A 20,106-nucleotide genomic window follows, 5' to 3' on the forward strand; every position below is an offset into this window, starting at 1 on the left:
AGGCACACCACAGCAAAAATCATGAAAACAAAGTTAGGCTAAATTCTTCTTTTGGAATAAGTGTCACAAAAAAGCTAAAGAAAAAGCACCTAAAACACTTCGATGCTCACCGAACTGAGAAGCCTTGTGAGGCACGCATGAGGTGCAAGAGGCACCTTTTGGATAAAATCTATTTCCTTACTGAGGAATTCACCCTCCTTTTTTGTCACATGTTAGCATGTCTCACAGTGATCACCTTTTTTGTTGCCCTCAGATAAAATCTTTAGTCTTTTTACCGAGAAACAAATACCTGTATTTACCCTCGATCTACTTATCTAGCTAGCGATCTTAGCTAACTAGTAAGCTAATCTAACTAGCTCTGCCGTTATCGATGAATCTTTTTACGTTGTCTAGCTAGATATCTTAGCTACTAGTAAGTTTACCAGTATGTAAACATCTTAGCTCTTTATGAATCACTCCAATTAGGTTATCTACCTATCTTAGAAGGCTATCTTAGCAATGTGTTGGACCTATCTTATTAGGTTATTTCACTAGTTAGCTTAGCAATCAAGTTAACTATCTTAGCTTTTTACACAAGCTATGCGTCTGTCGATCTACAGTATGTATCTAAATACGCTATGTAGCTAGCTTCACTAACTATTAACTTGCTAGCTGGCTAAGGTAGCTAAATAGGTAGATAGAGTAACTACCTTAGGTAGTTGTTTTTGTGTCTATTAATCTTATGGGGGTCTTATTATTACTAGCTAGCTAGCTTGGGTAATTAGTGAGCTAAACTATCTTAGCTGGTTTCTGTTGTGGCCTTCGGCCGGTTAGTCTTATCAATTTATCAAATGATGTTATCCCCTAGTGTCTTAGCGAACTAGCCTTATCTGCCTACCTACCAATCTACCTACCTACCTACCTACCTACCGAGTCATCAGCTCCTTCGGTTGATCGCTTGCTATCGACAAAAATAAAACAAACATGAGTGTCTCTTTACTTTCACGTTTTTTCCGTTTGACATTTTGAATGAACAGGATATTTCTGCCTGTCTCTGGATTTTGCATCATTAGCGTTCTCGTGTGTTTTCCTGGATGCGCTAACGACACCCGAGCTGCCAAACCTTGTCAGTCAGCTCATGATGTGTTGTCTCCTCCAAGAATCCAAAGTCTTGGAAGGAGGTTGTTAGCGTAGAGCTATAAAGTCAAACGACACGAGCGGACGTGGGTACGAGTGGTCGCTGGCCGACTCCGGACGTTGTAATCCTAAACGAGTGTCTTCATTCCTTCCCAGCGATGTGATCAGTTCTCTCTCTTGGGGTGGGCAAGCTCAGCCGCCGCGCGTCCTTTTAAGCGGTCACGCCCCAAGCGATCGCTGACCCGAGCGGACGCACCGGTGATCACTTTCTGTGATTCATGAGCCGGCACCAAAGGAACGCAGTTGAAAGAAGAGAAAAAAGGAATGCTTGACATCACGGGTTGAGAAATCCACACAGCCGCCTTTAGCATTTGTCTTCTTGTCAAGCTAAAGGTAGTTAGCAACAGCTATCTAGCAATCTAGTTAGTATATCTATTTATCAGAAATATATATTTTTAACTTGATAGCTAGCTAATTTGGCTAACTTTTAAGTCGTAGTTGTTACCATATTTATTTACTTAACTCAGTTATCTATCTGATATAAATACATTGTCTCGATAGAATAGTATAGCTAACTATCGCTTGTAGCTAGCTAGTTATCTATTTAACTATCACAGCTATTTACCAAGCTGAGTGAGATACTTATGCTACCTTGCTCGCTAGCTAGTTGGCATATCTATTAAACTACCTCAGTTATCTCCGTATATGTCAATCTAAGTGAGACAAATTCTCTAGCTAGTTAGCACGGCTAACTAGTAAGCTTATCTGTTGTCGATAGCTAGTTACATACAGTATCGACATATTGATCATAGATATCTAGTCATATACTGATCTGTCTAAGGAACACAGATAACACAGTTGAATGGCTAAATAGTAAGCTAATTTATCTGTCACAGCTAACTACTGTAGTTACCATATCTATTTGTCTATCACAACAATCTAGTTATGTACAGATCAAGATGAGAATTAAGTTCTCTAGCTAGAACGGTTATTGAGTACGCTAATCTTTCTGTCAGAGCTAGCTAGCGTCCATGTTAATTTTGCTCTATTACGCTATAGCAGTCCTTTTCCAGCTTCTGTGTTAAACTCCACCTTCACTTGATGTAAATTGTAATATTTTTATATAATTTATCTGTGGGTTTGCAGAAGTACGGCATTTAAATGTTAAAAGTACGCCATTTAAATGTTTTTTTACATTTCTTTTTTTACAAAAAATAATGTCATTCATGTATTTATTAGTGGGTGGTAAGTACTTGTATTAATGTAGAAATTATTAATATATATAATTCCTCCACATAAACACGTGTAAAAAAAAAAAAAAAGAAGCTGGTTAGTCATCTTGATTAGGCGTTTGGTTCCCAAGGTCATGGTCTTTAGCCTGTTTGCGGGCCTGCTAGGCTAAACATGGAAAGACTCATGAGTGGGGGGAACGGTTGGTGGGGTGGGGGGCGGTTAGGCGCCAGACAGCCGCTGACACCCCATGGAGACAGTCCTGCGTCAAGTTGCTGCTTTAAGAAGAAGAAGAAAAAAAAAAAAAAAAACGCCTCGCCTCTAATTTGAGTGAAGGGCCATATGGGCCACGGTGCCATCCAGGAGCCCCTGCTGGTACGCTCCCTCCTAGGCCACCAACCTTGGCCCCTACCCAACTCCAGCCAGCAGTCATGTTGTCCCATGTTGAGCATCACTCTACTATGTATACATGTTCATGGACTTTATGCCCGGTCGACACGTGCTAACATGTTCAGCAGCACTATAAACATACAACAGGAACGACGTGCTGACTCTCAGAGATACGTGTCATTTTCAACTGGAAGGCAGTATCTCGCAATACTGTTATCTAATACTACTAAAATTACTACTACTCTTCCTACTACTACTACTAATAATTAATAAATTTGTATTATTATTATTACTATTATTAATTTATTATTTAATATGTATTTATTTATGTATATTCTTATTAATAATAATCGAATGGTATATCAATAGTAACACCATTCTTGGGTACTTTTATTATTATATTAACAACAAAAGTACATCGTAATATAGTCAGAAATGTTATTTTTTTAAATCACTGCAATAATCCATCCATCCATTTTCCATATCGCTTATCATCACGCGGGTCGTGGGTGTGCTGGAGCCTATCCCAACTATCCTCAGGTGAGAAGCGGGGTACACCCTGCACTGGTCGCCAGCCAATCGCAAGGCACATAGAGAAAACCCACGCAGGCACGGGGAGAACATGCAAACTCGGCGGGGCCGGGATTTGAACCTCGGTCCTCAGAACTGTGAGGCAGATGTGCTAACCAGTCGACCATCATGCCGCCCACTCCAATAATAATAATAATAACAATAATAAAAATAGCAATGGTTAGGTGAAGGCTAGTAAATAGTACAAATACAAAATAACATGCTAAATTGCATAATGAAATTTGAAAAAACACAATTGTCGATATTCACCCATTATTGGGGTGAGCTGTATGATTTTTTTCCCCCCGTCAAAACTGTGTTTTTGTTACTCACTAATAATGTACTAATTAACAGTACCATTATTGGACAATATTACTATTATTATTATTATTATTATTATTCCGCCAGACGTTCCCCTGTCAGAAGGAGTTTCAATTCCCACCTCCGACAGAACTTTGCTCATGGATACAAGCGGCCGAAATGAGTTCCCTCCGCAGGGTGTCCGGGCTCTCCCTTAGAGATAGGGTGAGAAGCTCGGTCACCCGGGAGGATCTCAGAGTAGAGCCGCTGCTCCTCCGCATCGAGAGGAGCCAGATGAGGTGGCTGGGGCATCCGATTCGGATCCCTCCCGGACGCCTCCCTGGTGAGGTGTTCTGGGCACCGGGAGGAGACCCCGTGGACGACCCAGGACACGCTGGAGAGACTACATCCTTCGGCTGGCCTGGGAACGCCTAGGAAGAGCTGGATGAAGTGGTTGGGGAGAGGGAATGTCCCTGATAAAGCTACTGCCTCTGCGACCCGACCTCGGATAAGCGGTAGAAAATGGATGGATGGATATTATTATTATTAATATAGTGGTACAATGCTATACTAGTTTATATAAACATGCTAAATTGCATAATAAAATTTGAGAAAATACAATTGTCGATAAACACCAATTATTGGGGTGAGTTGTATGATTATTTTTCTGTCAATAATAATATTTAGAGTAACAAAAACTGTGTTGCAGTGATAATGTACTCAGTAACAGTACCATTATAGGACATTATTATTCTTCTTATTATTAACAACCTATGATGTATATACAGAAAAAAGTATACTTATATATTTTTATTTATTTTATTTATTCATATGTTTTATATTTGGAACTCTTATTCACAATAAAAAGGTCAGAAAAAAGCTTACAGTAAGTGATCATAATTGTCACCTGTTGACGATTAATTTCCTAGAATCTCATAATCACAAAAAGGTTATACTCCATATACAATCATCACCTGGTTACTTTAACATATATTATACAAGGAATATATTTATTTTGACTACAGTTTACGTTTTTACATTATTATTATTTTTTTTTTATGATTGCATTCCATTTTTACGTCTACGTCTCTCGATGCATATCAGATCAAGTCAAATTCAATGTTTGTGTTTGCCCACATTCTGGGCAATAAATCAATCCCAAATATGAATGTCCACAGATGCATTTTTCTTGATCCAACACATCAAAAATTGCTCATAATTTCCAATCTGTGTGTAATTTTGCTCCACCGCTACAATTCATTAGCAAAGAAAACAGAAACGGCGGTCTTTTTGCACGTCATCTACAAAGTGGACACAGATGTAGCGGCGTGGGTGCTTAATAGGAACTAGCGTGCACTTTTTGAGCCAAGTGTGAAAGTGCCATTATAATGAAATTACCACACACACAAAAAAAAAAAAAACACCGTGTTGTAGTCCAAGACAGCCCCTGAGAGGGTGGCACAAGTCCATCTCAGTTAATGACCAATTTCCTTTGGTGCAATCAATACTTCCTTCTTAAAAAAATAATTAAAATGAAGTACAATTTCAACATTTCCAGCAAAACACAAGAAGATACACAGTCATCTAAGTGGAGAGCAAAATAATCCCCTTTGGAGTCCATATGCTCTTTTTGGGATGATATTTGATAGTTTTATGATTAATAAGAATTCATCAGGCCATCTGGCACCGCTCTGAGTCACCGGCAGGTCAAAGAACACTTCCACTTAACATGACTTACAATGCATTTCTTCCTGTACTCATAAGAAAAACAATACACCGTGATACCGTGGAAGTAACATTAATCTATCCAATGCAAAGACCTCAGAATCTGTCTGCCCGTGCTGCGAACAAACTCACCAAAATCTCGACCATGAACGCTAAACTCATCCATCCAGCCATAAATCCATTTTCGGAACTGCTTATCCTCACTAGGGTGGCGCCTATTCCAGCTGACTTTGGGTGAGAGCCGAGGTACACACTGAACTGGTGCGCTAAATTCAGTGAACACAAAGACGTTTTCACCGTCTACAAAACACGTTAGGTTCATTAAACACTGGAAATCATCTTCATTGTTGTGGTGGGGCACTGCCCTACTTGGGCCAAATTTCCTCTGGTTATGTTTTTGTTTGTTTCTTATAAGGCCAAAAGCGTGAGATGCAAGAATGTCGATCCCGTAGCGGAGGCCAGCTGGATGTCTCAGTAGGCGGCCGTCATCAGGAATACTTAACGGCTGCTTGACAAAGGTCGTAAACGGAGTCAAGGTGTCAAACAGGTGCGGCGAAAGAGGAGAGCGGGACAAATGCAACCCGAGCGCACGGAGGAGGCGTCAAGAGACGACAAAGACGTCCGAGCGGCGCTAACGTCGACCTCTCGCTCCTCGCCTGTCGTAAATCGCCAGTCGTTAAGGACGCCTCCTGGCGACCACTTCAAACGGAGGCGCGGCGGTTCTGCGCGTTATCTTGGGCGTTACGATCCCGTTGCTGCTCTGCGCCTCCACATCTGGCTGGCAGCGCCTCGGCCCCCAAATTGAGACTTTGTGTCTTCTTGTGACATCTTTATGAAGGCTCCCTGTTACTCACTTCTATAAACCTGGCCTTCACCTAACCATGCCCCTCTCGACACCCCCGCACTGACCCGGAGACAGGGAGACATTAATGCAAAACATTTGCAGCGTCTTCCTTAAAGAAGCTGTGAAAATGGGAATTTAACCTGCGCGCCTTGTCGACATTATACAACGAGATGAATCTATCTGCCCTGTGCTGATTTATGAGCTGGCCTGGAAGTGCCCCCAAGCCCCCCTTAAAGTTTTTTCCCTACTTCAGGGATTCCCAGACTGTGGGAGTGCGGGACATTAAAAGTATAACAGCAATCAGTTGGAATATACAATTTTGTTCGAGTGTGATTCCTTTATTGGCTATGAGAAGACTTAGTTTTTCCTTTTTTTAGGGGTGTGTGGGAGCAAGACTGCCTTGGAGCAGGGATTCTCAAACTGTGGTGTGCGCACACCCTCGGGGGGTTCTAATTATTGCACAGTGCTTTTTTTTTTTTTATTACAACGAAGTTGGGATGTTGTGTAAAATGTAAAGAAAAACACAATACAATGATTTACAAATACTTTTGGGCCTATATTTACTTGACTACATCACAAAGACAAGATAGTTACTGTCTTGTCCTCTGGGCCAAAGAGGAAAAGGACCATCCTGAAGTTCAAAAGCCAGGATTTGTGAAGATATGGGGATCTGTTTGTGCCCATGGCATGGGTAACTTGCACATCTGTGAAGGCACCATTAATGGTGAAAGGGACATACAGGTTTGGAACAACATATGCTGCCATCCAAGCAAACATTGTTTCAGGGATGTCCCTGCATTTAGTGTGAGTGGGAAAGACTGACGTGCCAACGGTTGGGATGTGTATGATTTTTTTTCTCCACAAAATAAAAGGTGGGGTGCAGCGACAATTAGGGAATCTCTGCTCTACTTGAAGAAGCCCGGAGGCGGAGTACATAGATAAATACACATCTGCAAAAATCCTCTGCACACCCCCCCCACCCCGCCCCAAATGAGCCCTTGGGGCACGGCGCCATGGCCGTCATGCATGCCCAGTGTAGTTGTTCCCAGAATGCATGGTGGGTGCGACGGGGTCTCTTGACTTTGACAGCGGGAATAAATCACCACAATTACGGGCTACGAGAGACCCTTGCCAGTTGCCAAGGTCAAGGTGTCCCCTCGCAGGATTTATTTAACTGCAGATGAGTGAGGCGGTTACTGTACGCATTTTATTGAATAATGTTGTTAATGGTGTACAGTAATCCTGGCTACCGACCCCAACGACAAAGAGCAAAAAAAAAAAAAAAAAAAAAAAAAAAAAAAAAAAAAAAAAACGTAATTCACACGCCCCACTAAAAATGTGTATAATTGCCTAGATTAATACTTTAAACCAAGAATATACCACGGACTATGATCCCAAAACAGTTCGATCTCATTAGCCAAAAGGCGTAGTTGCTTCAATAATATCTTAATGTATTCGGAAAACACAACTTTTAGCAAGCACACTGGTATTTCTAGCCTAATAACGTAATTGCCAAAGTCATTATCAGTCAGTCAGTAATTTACTGATATTGATATGACATGGTATTGAAAAAAAAATAATAATAATGTGCTTGGTATAAATTGTGCTTTTTCTTGTTTTCTGAAAACAAACTATAACTTAGGAGACTATGCTATTAGGCTAACGAAGGTATTGCTAACTCATCTTACATAACCCTTAAAAATAAATGGCTTAGAGATGATTTGATTTAAAAAACATTGCACCAGAAGTGCGCTTGTCATTGCACATGGGGTGAAGTCGTCTGCAACTACCGGTAACAACCCAGGTTAAACTTACCCCTTTGCAACGTACAAAGATTTTAGATCAGTTGAGAAGTATGTTAATACTTCTTTGACAACAATTTCTATTTTGACAGGGCTTTGGTGCCATGTTGTGGTATCGTAGTATCGATGAGTTTTTCAGCAAATAACGGCGAATATGTTAAAAGAAACGTGAATAGTTGAAATCGCGAACAAGTGAACCATGAATCGGCGGTGGTTTACTGTATTACAATTTAGGTCGAGTGAAACTACAGTTTAAAAAAAAAAAAATATTATTATTATTATTATTATTGAGAAACAAACATTGTGGAGCGACCACATGTTGGTGTACCGGAACGCCATCCACATAATGTAGGAAAATCATTTTTAATACTGTGTTGTGAAGACATTTACAACCTGTTGTAAGACTCAGTAGGTGCTGTTGTTTTGATTCGCAACATAGTTCAAATGCGCTCAGCGGACAACTATTTAATGTTGGTTTATCTATGATCTGAGATAATTGCAGTGAATCCCTTCCTATCTATGAATTCAGTTATTTATGTTTTTTTCCCCTGTGGAACCTGTCCTCAACTATTTGATGAACAACTCCCATATTTGCAATTTTTGTGCTCTTTCTGGAACAACCTAAGATGCCACAAGATGGTGCAAAACCCCCACCTAATAGGAAAGTAGTAATTGGTGTCAAGGAAATATTGCTGAAGTGATACATCTTTACTGACAGACAGGCTTTGCATGTCAGGAGGAGCTAAGTTTAGCTTGGGTTATTAGTGGAAGTTACGGAAAGTCACTTCTGGTGCATTTTTTCCCCCCAAAATCAAATCATTTGTAAGCCATTAAATCTTATGTGTATTGTTGTAAGATGATTTTGAAATGATATTAAAGTGATTGGGGATCATCGTTTGTAGTTTAAACTATTAATACAGTGTTAAAGCTGAACCGTGCGCCAAACAGCTAAACTCTGCAATTAATTCATGCCCACCTCAAAGGGTTTGTAATTGCCTTTAGATGCCACAAGATGGCAAAGACGGCAAAGCACTATTTTTCTTTTAGACAAGGCAATGGCCTGACTAAATGAAGCTCCTCCCCTCAATTCAACATAGTTGCTTGGCACCACGATGCCACCAGATGGCGCCAAAGCAATATTGTTATATTCGAAACGGCTTTGGCCATTGTGAATAGGCAAGTTTTTCAGGAAATAACAAACGGTAGGTCTCCACCACAAAATTATGAAACGGTGACTTTTATAATCAATCCAGAACATTTTTAAAGCGGGTGTCACTCAACTCAGTTTTTCGCAATTTGCTGCCTACCTCTTGTTTCCATCCAGTAATGGAGGTGTGTAGCTGAAGGTGGCATTTATTTTTCTCATGTGAATGCCTTCACACGTGTAGCTGGCACTATGCTACCTTTTATATTCTTAACATTGTTTTTTTTTTTTGGGGGGGGGGGGGGGGTGATAAAAGCGTTGTGATAATGCACCACGTTATTGTTGGAAGCCTTTTGTTTCTGCCTTTCGTCGTCCTCCACCGCCGCCATCTGACTCGCTACACCCCTCCCCACCAATTTTTTTTCCCCCAGAGTGTGGGCTGGGCGTAAGGGAGCGCAGGACAGGGGGAAATTGGCGTAATGAATTTAGGGCGCTCATGCTCGCTGAGGCGAGGCTCCCTCGGCTGCTCGTAGCCATTAATCTTCCGCACTCTGTCAAGAGCAAAATGTGCCCACAATGGGCAAAGGGGGCGCTCCAATTGACTACCAATTACGCGCCTGTGAATAAAGGATGTGGAGAGAGAGAGAGAGAAGCTAGCGGGGGTGCAATATGCTTCAGTGCTGACGTTTAGTTTAACCCTGCAACTGTGTTGTGAGTGTGTGAGCGTGTGCGCGCGTGTATGTTGGCGTGTGACGGAGCTGTGCTTATCTGAGTGTTCACGCCACCATGAGGTGTTAAGAAGCAGCAGGGGTTTGTTGTTTCTTTGGGGGGGGGGGCACATATCACAAGTTTTACAGTATTTTACATGAGAGGGATGTACAACCCCAATTCCACTGAAGTTATGACATTGTGTTAAACAAATAAAAACAGAATACAATGATTTGCAAATCATGTTCAACCTATTTTGAATTGAATACACCACAAAGACAAGATATTTACTGTTCAAACTGATATATTGTTCTTAGCAAATAATCATGAACTTAGAATTTTATGGCTGCAACACATTCCAAAAAAGCTGGGACAGGGTCATGTTTACCACTGTGTTACATCACTTTTTGTTTTCAATAAACGTTTGGGAACTAAGGACACTAACTGTTGAAGCCTTGAAGGCGGAATTCTTTCCCATTCTTGCTTGATGTACAACTTCAGCTGTTCAACAGTCCGGGGTCTCTGTTGTCGTATTTTATGCTTCATAATGCGCCACACATTTTCAATGGGAGACAGGTCTGGACTGCAGGCAGGCCAGTCTAGTAGCCGCACTCTTTTACTACAAAGCCACGCTGTTGTAACACGTGCAGAATGTGGTTTAGCATTGTCTTCCTGAAATAAGCAGAGGCGTCCATGAAAAAGACATTGCTTGGATGGCAGCATATGTTTCTCCAAAACCTGTATGTACCTTTCAGCATTAATGGTGCTTTCACAGATGTGTATGTTCCCCATGCCATTGGCACTAACACAGCCCCATACCATCACAGGTGCTGGCTTTTGAACTTTGCGTCCATAACAGTCCGGATGGTTCTGTTCCTCTTTGGCCCGGAGGACACGGCGTCCAAAATTTCCAAAAACAATTTGAAATGTGGACTCGTCGGACCACAGAACACTTCCACTTTGCATGAGTCCATCTCAGAGAAGCCGGCGGCGTTTCTGGGTGTTGTTGATAAATGGCTTTTGCTCTGTATAGTAGAGTTTCAAGTTGCACTTACGGATGTAGCGCCGAACTGTATTGACTGACATTGGTTTTCTGAAGTATTCCTGAGCCCACATGGTGATATCCTTTAAACCTTGATGTCGGTTTTTGATGCAGAGCCGCCTGGGGGATCGAAGGTCACGGGCACTCAATGTTGGTTTTTGGCCTTGCCGCTTACATGCCGGGATTTCTCCAGATTCTCTGAACCTTTCGATGCTATTATGGACCGTAGATGATGAAATCCCTAAATTCCTTGCAATTGTACGTTGAGGAACATTGTCCCTTAACTGTTGGACTATTTTCTCACGCACTTGTTCCCAAAGAGGTGAACCTCGCCCCATCTTTGCTTGTGAATGACTGAGCGATTCAGGGAAGGTCCTTTTCTACCCAATCATGGCACCCGCCTGTTCCCAATGAGCCTGTTCACCTGTGCGATGTTCCAAACAGCTGTTTGATGAGCATTCCTCCACTTTCTCAGTCTTTTTTGCCACCTGTCGCAGCTTTTATGGAACGTGTTGCAGCCATAACATTCTAAGTTAATGATTATTTGCTAAAAACAATAAGGTTTATCGGTTTGAACATTAAATGTCTTGTCTTTGTAGTGTATTCAATTAAAAACAGGTTGAACATGATTTGCAAATCGTTGTATTCTGTTTTTATATGTGTTTAACACAACGTCCCAACTTTATTGGAATTGGGATTGTTGTAATGTTGTAAAAGCAGGATTTTATTTTGGATATTCTTTTTGCAGTGTCCCCAAATTAATGTTTAAGATCATCAAACAAATGTAACTATCAGACAAAGATAACCCAAGTAAACATAAAATGCAGTTTTTAAATGGTGGTTTTATTTATTCAGGAAAAAATATATATATTCAAAGCTACCTGGGTCTGTGTTAAAAAAGCAATTGTGCTCCTTGCTAAATCAAGAATTAACTGTTACTGTGGCTAATCAATTTTTGGGGTATTATTTTCACTGACCACAAACCACGCCTGATTACCTCCACACCTGTTGAATTAAAAAAAATATAAAATATAAAAATCACTTAAAATAGAACCTGTCTGAAAAAATGAAGTCGGCCAAAACAGCTCAAAAAGCTGCATCAAAATGCCACGATCAAAAGAAATTCAAGAACAGATAAGCAACAAAGTACTAGATATATATTCTGTAAAGGGTTACAAAACCATTTGAATACTAAAGACTGATTTTTTTTTTAAAATTAAAAATCACATCAGAAACATTTTCGATGGTGTTTTGGGGGGTTGGAAGAGAAGAATGGCATTTCAGTTTATTTCAATGGGTTAAGATGATTTGAGATACAAGTGTTTTTTTTGAGTTACAAGCATGGTCACAGAACCGATGAAACCCGTACGCTGAGGCAACACTCTATTTTGATGCTCTGCCCTTGTTTTCATTTCCTAAAAGGGATTCATTTGTTCAAATGTTTTTACAGAGCCCAAGTGTGGCTCAGCACCTTTGGCAGGATGCATGTTATCAGTGTACGTTAACACTGTACAGACGTAAAAGAGAACGCCATTGTTAGCATGATTGGAGGCCGCTTTAACCCAGCCCCCCTTCTGGTTGTGATTATTCCAAAGCCATGTTTATTGTATTACCACTATGAACATGACAAGAACTAATACATTCCCTAATTGGGTCTGATTCCATTCGGTTTCCATTGCTCTATCCCAGCCGCGGTCCAGTTTGGTTCCTAATTAGGCCGTGACACAAAGACGAGAGGGGCGGAAAATCAATCATAAAAAAAAAAAATAAAAAAAAATAAAAGATGAAGAGAACGTCGGGCCAAGTGGCTGTGAAGTGTGCACATTGGAGGATTCCAAGAACAACTTTCACAGCTACAATAACACCTTTCAAAACAGCGCTGCTACAATTCTTTTGAGGCATTTAAGACTTTCATCCGTGCGGAAAAATTTCAGGAATGAAGATGGAGAGTGTGGAAGCATGGCTTTAAATTCATGTACACCAGAGGACATTTACTTACGTTTTGTTTTTTTGGGGAGACGTTAGTCTGAAATTGACGCATTCCGGGATGCCGCTTGGCCTCCAAGTTGTTGTTGTTGCGCTTTCATTTGTTCCTGCGACGCAGCACATGGAAGGAAAAAAAAGGAATTAAAACTAGCAGATTAAAGTTGTATGTCTAAAAACGAAACGTTTTCAAGGAAAGAACATTTTACGTTTGCGGGAAAACGTTTTATATTTTCAATAAAACAAGTCACATATTAGAGAAAATATTTATTTTCCAGGGGAAAAAAAAGTTTACCTTTAAGGGATAAAAGTGTTTTTGAGAAAGCCCTAAAGTGTGTTTTTTTGTTTTTAGAAAGAAACGTGTTATATTTTGCCAAAAAAGTGCTATAAAATTAATTTGAAAAATTTGTGTATATTGAGAAAAAAGTATAATTTCAAGAAAATCTTTTTTGTAAAAAAAAAGAAAAAGCAAGATATATTTGAGAAAATATATTTTTAGGAGAAAGGATTCATTTCAAGAGATTTCTTTTTACGCTTACATATATTTTAACACAACGTAAACAGAAAAAGGCAAAAAAGCTCTTTACGTTAAAGAAAAATGTCACATATTTTTGATAAAATAGTTGAATGTGTTTGAGTTCAAGGAATAAAATTATATGCCCAAAAAAGCCCTGTATTTTAAGAAAAAAAATCCACACTTCCAAGAAAAAAGTTTTAAAGTTGCAAATATTATTACATGAATAAATGTATATTTTTAGGAAGAAAAAAAAATCATTTCAAAATATGAAATGTGTGTATGTATGTAAAGATGAAATGTGTATGTTTTTTTTTCACAAGGACAAGTTTTATATTTTGAGGGAAAAAAAGTCATGTTGAATATTTTTTTTAAATGTGTGTTATTTAATATATAGCATAGATATTTGAAGAAAACAGTTGTTTCATTTCAAGGGATAAAATTTGATATTTTTGAGGAAAAATAGTAAATATATATTATATATATAAATAAATATACATAATAAAAATTCCTCTATTTTAAAGAAATGAAAAGCTGCACATTTGAGGAAAAAGTCATACATTTTAAAGTAAAGACGAAATGTCAGCTATTTCTGAGAACATGGTTGTATATTTTGAGAAAAAAATATATCTCTTTCAACATTATTCCAAGGGATAAAATTGTGTCTTTTCAGAGGAAACAAAGGATCATATTATATAAACTGGAAAATATCATTTAAATTGCCATATGGCATTGAAGGGCGCACACGGTAGTTCATGTCTAACGGGTGTTAACTCCGCTTATGGTGAGTTGGTAGAGCGATGTTAACCATTGGGAGCTCTTGTTAACAACAGCAACACCAAAAGCGTGTGAGTGTGTTTGTATGTAGGCACACGGCCATTCTCGTGTGTGTTGTCAGTGTCGGCGCGTGAGGGCCGACAGGGTGGTGGGGGGATGTGTGGAGGGTGGGGGAGGGCAAGGCGGGGGCAGATGGACGACGTTGTTGTTGCCGGGCGGGATGAAAAGAGGCGTGAAGGAGGCCAACTGCCGGAGGTCGGCAAAGGGTTGCGCTCGCCGCTTGAAAGACGACGACGACGACGAAAGAGGAGGAGGAAGGGCCACTCGACACGTACACGCCCCACGCAAACATTATTAACAAAATAAACGCAATGCTTGACATTTGTGTTTGACCAGAAAAACACACAGAGATAAAAGTCGTGCACTTTTGACAAAATGTTTTTGGTTTTTTTTGGACATTTTGAAAAGAAAATTAATCAATTATTATTTTTGAATTTTTTTTTTAAATTTCAAGTCTTGTATACTTTTGGGAAGAGTAGTTGTTTTAGGTGGGGGCGGGGGGGGATATATATACAATTTTAAAATTACACAATGTAATATTTAGGAGAAATATCAAGAAAAATTTACATCTTGAAGAAAAAAAGTATTTTTTTTATTTTAAAAATAGCAAGGTTGAGAAATGTCATATCGCTAAAAATAAGTTGAATATTTTATAGGAAAAAAGTAATACATTTTCAAAGGAAATAGCAGTAGAAAGAAAAAAGTAAATATTTTAGAAAGAAATGCATATTTTTAAAAAGTTTATTTTTTTTTCTACAAATGTTTTATCTTTTAGAAAGCGTTTAAAAATATATATTTAACAGTTATTGGGGACAGTTTTATCCTGAAAGGGATTATTTCTCATTCCATTATTTCCTACGGTGGACGTTTATTAAAAAAAAAAATAATAATAATAATCCAAGGAAATTATGATTCTTATAAATATTAAATAAACATAACATAAACATTAGGGGTTTTACTGTAATTTTGCCTCTTTAAATGTTTGACGTCCTCATGAGCATAGTTTTGGAAATGGTAACATTTGACCCCTGTCGCCAACATGGGCTCAATATGGCGGGGAGTGAGCGGGGGGGGGGGGGGGGCGGTCAAGAGGGGGTCTATGGGGTGAGGACATCAATCTTTCACTAATTCCTTCAAGTGTGAAAGGATCCTGGTGGTGTCAGCCAAAGCGGGAAGATGGTCCCCGCCGGTGCTATTGAGCGTGGGGCGGGTCGGGGACGGAGGTTGGACCGCGGACCCTCTGTCCGACACCCCCGGAAGGGCCCGGCCAGATGGCAGCGGCATTAGTTCCACAAAGGACGTCTAATTAGGCGCACAATGGAGAGAGGCCGCCTGAGACGACTTGCACACGTAACACACACTCCCGCCTCCAATATGCGGGCAATGACTTTATTAGCCATATTATTGGACTTTTTCAATATTCTTTTTCAATCATGTCAACTGCCTTAAAATGTTTTCATATTCCAATTATTAAAAACAATATATTGGATTGTTTTGGAGTTTTTAAAATTCCAAATATATATTTTTAAATATTTCATTAAATTATTAGAATTTTTAAATATTTCAATTAAAATTTTTAAGTCACATCATTAGATTTATAAAATATATATATATATATTAGATATTATACAATGTTTGTTACAATATTTGACTATTGCAATCGTGAAAGAACATTCCATTAAAAGAATATTTAAACATATTGAATTTCTTAATATTCCTGATATTTCTAAGTAATTTACTACATGATTTGATTTTTTAAAAAATATAATTAAATATTAAAAGATTTGCAGCAGAAAAACAGTACTCCACCTATTTTACTTTTAAATAATTTGAAATTAGAATTTTAAAGTCCAAATAGTAAGAACATGCTATCACAGTTACATCTTGAAATATTGGAGTTAATCAAATCATTTATTTTGAGATTGCTTCTTAAAAGAAAATGTTAGTTATTTTATTAAATGAGTTCATATTATATAAAGTTTTGAATAGTCCAGTTGATTGAAGAAAAGTTTTAAGTTGTAAATATTCCTACAAATAAAAATATTGTTTTTTCAATTATTTCAAATATTAAACAATATATCATCTCTCATTATTTGTAAAATGTATTTGTTTTATATTTGAGACAATTAAAAATATTTATATAATTTTTTAAAATAGTCCAGCATTTGGAACAAATAATTTCCCATTTTAAATTGTTTTTAGCTTTCACCTTCCAGCCAATGAAATTATTTCATACGTAATCGTTTTTAAATATTCAAGATTTTTGAATAACGCAAATTTTTAAAAAAAATTCGCATTATTATAATTCTTAAAATAAATTGAAGCAAATAAAAAAATCACATTGTAGTAATAAAAAAGAAAAACATTATTATTATTTTTTTTTTAAAAACAACACATGAGAAGAGGCCGCCTGAGACAACACACACACACACACACACGTGACACACAATGCCTTGCGGCCCCCCAGCAGTAATATAGAGGGACTATGACTTTATTAGTCCTCATTAACACAAATTAGAGCACTTGAGCCCCCCCAGGCCTCCCTCTCTCTGCCCCCCTCCTCTCAGCAGCGGCGATGACAAATTGAATTAAGTGTTTGGAAACAAGTCAATACCCCTCCCCTGGCCAGGCGGCGGCCATATTGCGGTGACATTCATTGCAGTCGGGAGGGGGGCCCAAAGGGGTTCGTAAAGAGAAAAAAAAGGCGAGGGGGTGAATTCCTTTGGCGGATGCTCCCAAGTGGGGCGGCCCGTGACTTAAGTTGACCGAGTTAAGTGAGCCATTAAACGCCCTGCCAGATGCTTCCATTCAAACACTTCTTTTTATTTATTTATTTATTTTACATTATCATTAGAATTTTTAACAGTTACACAAGCAATAGTATGCTCACATTTGAATTTCACAGCTAAAAAATAATAATAATAATAATAATAATCGGATATTTTTATAAATCATATGGAAGCTGGCATATTTTGATATGCCAGCTATTTTCCTAAAAATAATTTCATATGACTTGATATTGAAATTTTGCACTTCACACATTTAAAAAAAATTATATTCCACCTGATTAAAAAAAATCATATTGGATTTTCAAAATTTGCCAGCTATTTTTATTTAAATTATTGACATTTTTAAAAAATCCAATATTGTTTCCAATAATCTCAGTTGCTATTTAAAATAACATTATAGTTGTAGACCACATTATACTTCTAATTAATTCCAGTAACTTCTTAAATTTGATTATTTGATATTTTCAATAGTCTGGCTCATTTAAAAAAGAAAAAAAAAATCACAATTGAATTTCTAAATATTCCAGCTAATTTTGAATTCATTTTTATTTTTTTATTTTTTATTCATACTATTTTTTCCAGTAATTCCGATAATTTAAAAAAACACATTTTACATTACTTGAATTTGTAAATATTATATTAAGAGATTTTCAAAGTAACATTTGATACAATTATTTCACATAAATAGGGTTTTGCTCTATTTCAGTTAATAAAAAAAAGTTGAGTTTAATCAAATAGATTGAATTATTAAACACAGTGCACTTCAATACGTAAGTTATACAACTAGCTCGACATTGCCCTCAGTGCAATAAACTGACTGCTGCATTCGATCTTATATTTCGTCATACTGGATTCTATGACACACAGTAACAGGTGTACCTAATGTTGTGACCGATGATTTATGTACAGTCCAGTCCAGGACACCACATTACATTGAGCCAATAAAAATCGTTTTGGATGTCTTTAAAATTAAACGTGAAGTCTAGGTCTATACTACTTCGTATTTTTAAAGTGACAAGTCAGGATGGATGGTTGGTTGGTTACACGGTTATTTAACTTGAATGCAAGTCTTCCTTAGCATGTCAATCTTGTAACTGAAGTTGTGAAACACTGCTGCCCCCAAATGGCGGCGCGGGGCGTTACAAGCTACTGGCATTCCACACAAAAAAATGGAATTTGATTGACCTTTTATGAAACTGCCAAAATATGAGGAGATTCCGCGAAATAAAGGGTAAACATGAAATTTTAAATATGTACATATACATACTATATGAAGGCCTAGTATGTATTGCATCTATTCTAGTTTCCACACAATTTCAGTTTCTGAAATTAATTTTTTTGTTGAATGAACTTCCAGTGTTTGACTTTTCAAATAGTCCAAATAGCAAATAGAATCATCTTTGCGTGTTGCAATATTCTAGATATTTAAAAAAAAAGTATACATTTCAATTTTGAATATCCCAGCTAATTCAAACAGCTCGCATTAGATTATATGAAAATGCATTTGAGATATTTTCTCCCAAAATTATTTTATATTATTGACTGGTTGCAAATACATCAGTACATTATGTTCACTGCACTACCATGTGTGTATAAATAAAACTGTTGTAATTCTCAAAAGCGCCAATAGAGGGTACTGTTGGAGGGAAATTAAAGGTAACTCACGGGCAGTCGATTTGTAGTTCGCCCTCTGGGTGTCGCTGTTGCCCCACAAAACTTCGTTGCTGCTTAATGCTCCTCTTTAGCCACCTGGAAGCAGTACAAGAAAAAAAAAAGAAAAAAAAACTTCAACAGAAAGCTGCAATTTTTTTTTTTTTTTGTCAATTCCTCATTCACAAACTCATTATTGGGCCGCCGCAGGAGTAAACCACAAGTACCCACATGGAACTTTACCACCAACAACATCCACACACTCAAAGTGAGAAAAACATCCAGGGAGAAAAAATAAAAATAGAGAATAGCGTGCATACTGGACAGGGAAAAAAAACAAAAAACAAAACAAACAAAAAACGATTTCACATCTTTTTGGATTTATCCAAACTTCTGCATTTTTTACCCTTTGAATGTTTAATACCCATTAAAAATATATATATATTTAAACATTTAAAGAACCCAGGTCATATATGAATCTATATTACATCAGAATTTTTACAAATAAATTAAAACTATTACAGATGATTTAAATTTCACACTTAAAAAATACACTATTTTGTTTAACTTCAGCTAATTCAAGAAAAATAATTCCCATTTGAATTTGTCAATACCCCAGCTAATTAAAAAAGAATATATATATTTTTTTAAAATAAAAAGTATTTTCACATTATCTAATTGACTCTTTAAAAATATTCCAGGTAATGTTTCATTTTAGGATTCCAGCTAAATAAATATTTGAAATACTAAACAACACAGCGAATTTAAAATGTATTTCACATTTTTATGATTACTTTTGTTAGCTAAAACTACAATTTAATATTTACCAACTATTTTATATATATATATATATATATATATATATATATTTATACTATAACAAATCCGGCTGATTAAAAAAATAATAATAATTGGTTTCACAATACTTGAACTTGGCAATTCAGCATTCTAGCCATTACAAGTTAGTCTTAATGGGAAAAGATGCCACGTTGTATTCCAGCTATGACCATACTTATATAGTGATTACACATTTTATATTTATTTTTTTTAATTATTCAATTTGTTTTTTAGGGTTTTTGCTTTGTAAGGGCTAGAAAAGTCCAAATATCGAATGAGATGTTCCAATTTGGTTAGATTTAAAACTCAAAGAATGCATGTACATCCAATATATTGATCTGAATGCTGATCAATATATTTCATTGAATATAAAAATATCAGTCCATATATTCGATTGTTACTGTCCCAATGAATCGATCAGACATTTGGCGGAATGCCCGTCCCTTTAGTCGTGATCCGTTTCACAGCAACCAACTCAAGCTTCCTGAACATCCACTAAGGTCATTTTCCATACAGGCTAATTAAATACACATTTTGAATTATACATTACAGAAAGAAGCAAATTCACAATATTTACATACAATTTCAGCAACTTTTTTTGGGTTTCACATTAGCAAAATTTGTC

The sequence above is a fragment of the Phycodurus eques genome, chromosome 9, assembly GCF_024500275.1.
Source record: "Phycodurus eques isolate BA_2022a chromosome 9, UOR_Pequ_1.1, whole genome shotgun sequence".
NCBI classification, from domain to species: Eukaryota; Metazoa; Chordata; class Actinopteri; order Syngnathiformes; family Syngnathidae; genus Phycodurus; species Phycodurus eques.